This window comes from Penaeus vannamei, chromosome 9 (genome assembly GCF_042767895.1).
Source record: "Penaeus vannamei isolate JL-2024 chromosome 9, ASM4276789v1, whole genome shotgun sequence".
Classification (NCBI taxonomy): Eukaryota; Metazoa; Arthropoda; class Malacostraca; order Decapoda; family Penaeidae; genus Penaeus; species Penaeus vannamei.
Window position 1 is genome coordinate 21,896,286 of NC_091557.1, and position 2,500 is coordinate 21,898,785.

A 2,500-nucleotide genomic window follows, 5' to 3' on the forward strand; every position below is an offset into this window, starting at 1 on the left:
CTGCTTCCGGAAAAAAAACATTCTATAGAATGAAATCAGGCTAAGGAAAGATCTTAAAATCTTCATTGTGCAAGGAGGAGGTAAATTAAGTATAGCTTCTGTTTTATCAAGTTTTGGATGGAAGTGGTTTCCATCAAGAATAAATCCCAAATACTCAATAGACTTAAAGCCAAATCTGCATTTTGTTATGTTCACGTAATCTCTTTAACACTGAAAGAATAGCTTCTTTATGTTCATCCCAAGTTTTAGTATGGATATAGGAGGATATAAGTGGCACAAGCATTTACCAACCCGAAAGGCATACGACAAAATTCCCTAAGACCCCTATGTGAAGGAAATGCTGTTAAAGGTCTGGCCTTCTCAGAAAGTTTAATCCTGAAAACTTATACGTCTTCCTCCACAGTGCGTCTTCCTCCACAGTGCAAGCTGGTTCGGCATGGAAGTTAGTTACAGAATTAACAGCTCAATAATCTATGGCCATATGATAGCTACCATCAGACTTTTTTACCATGACTACAGGAGATGAATGGGGAGATGATGATAGCTGTATAATCCCTTGTTCAAATAATTTGTCAACTTCATCTTCGAAGTGAGGCTTTAGATGTATAGGAATGGGATAAACCTTCGACTTTATACGCTCTGTCGTGTTAACTTCAATATCATGTTCAAGGGTGTTTGTGCAACCTGGAGTTAATGAAAATACATCTACAAACTCTGCAACTACTGAATCAATAACAGATTTCTGTTCTGCTGAAAGGTCAGAACATATCTCAGGTTGGTTCTTCATTAGAAGTTAAAGGAAAATTGCTATCGCTCAATTCAGTATCTTCAAGAATGCAATCCCTGACTATTTGTGGGTTCATTTCAGTATCTATCTTACTTTCCTTGTCAATAACATTAGGTTGTGAACTTGTTGGTCTCCTATGATACTTCTTGAGAAGGTTAGCATGAAGCAACTTTTCCACCTTCATCGATAAGATAATTCACCTTATTTCAACATTCCAGAACAGTATAAGGGCCACTCCAAGACACAAGCAACTTGTTTTGGTTATCAGGGACATCACCTAGACTAAACTTACTATCCTGAGATTTTAAGTCAAAATAAGATTTGAATTTAGAGGAACTAATCTCAACATATTGAGCTGCAATTTTAGCACACTCCACCAGCTTGTCTTTCAATTCAATCACATATTGAAAAGATCTATCATCATCTTTTATGGTTGTGTCTTCCCACGAGTCCCTTAAGACTGAAAGAGGTCCCCGGACTGTTCGTCCATAAAGTAGCTCAAAAGCAGAAAACCCAGTTCGATCGCTAGGAATCTCTTGCGTAGGGAATAATGTGGTGATAAGATAACGCTGCCATTCTCGTGGTTTGTCACTACACAATTTCCTTAAGGAGGGTTTTAGTGTTGCATGAAACCTTTCCACCCTTCCATTCCCACTAGGATGATAGGGAGTTGTAAAAAGTGGCTTCACACCCAATAATTTATGCAGTTCGCCCATTAGTTGAGAAACAAATTGCCTTCCTCGATCAGACAAAATTTCCCGAGGAATACCCACCCTTGAAAAGATAACCATAAGGGCTTCAGCTACAGATATTGAATCTATCTCTTCGAGAGGCAATGCTTCTGGGAATCTGGTCGTAAAATCTATCAAGGTTAAAATGTACCGGTGGCCCTTAGAAGATGGAGGAGAAATCGGTCCTACCAAGTCAATGGAGACACGAGAGAAAGGCTCCGTTAAAATGGGCATGGGTTTTAATGGCACTGGTCTTACTTAACATCCTTTGACACTTGTTGCAAGACTTACAAAAGTCTCGATTTCAGCTCCCATCTTTGGCCACTAGAAATTTCCGATGGGATGACCAGCTAAGGGGCTCTTATGACCTACCACAAGAATGATTGTTCTACATTTACAGGGTACTACCAGAGAAGATGTACCAACTCTTTCACAGTGCTTTGAAGCAACACATGTACGGTAAAGCAGACCATTTATTTGCTCAAACTTAAGCACAGTACCATCTCGCAACTTATCAAGTTCTTCAGACTTTACTTTTTCCCAAAATTTAGTGAGAGAATGACATTCTGCCTGCAATTTTGCAAAGTCTTTTGGAGTTACTTTAAGGGGCTCGATCTCCGGCAACACTAAAGGTGAACCCTTTTTACTTTGGAGGATCTAGCCTGAATGGCACAGGAATAATCAATAGGGACATTATTTGAATGTTCACTTACCTCAGAATCTGGAGATAATTTGGGACTATATACCCCTGGTACATTACCAATCAGGACGCTACAGAATTTAATTGGTGCTCGCACCACATCAATCAAACCTTTAAAATATGGACAATTCAGGTAGCATTTAGTTTTGGGGAAATAATCCACCCAGCCTAAATAATCTTCGAACCTCACCAGATCAGCCCTAGAAAGCTCAACATCTGGTAACACCTTGTCAGATACAAGAACGCATGTGCACCCCGTATCTCTGAGAACTGTGGATACAC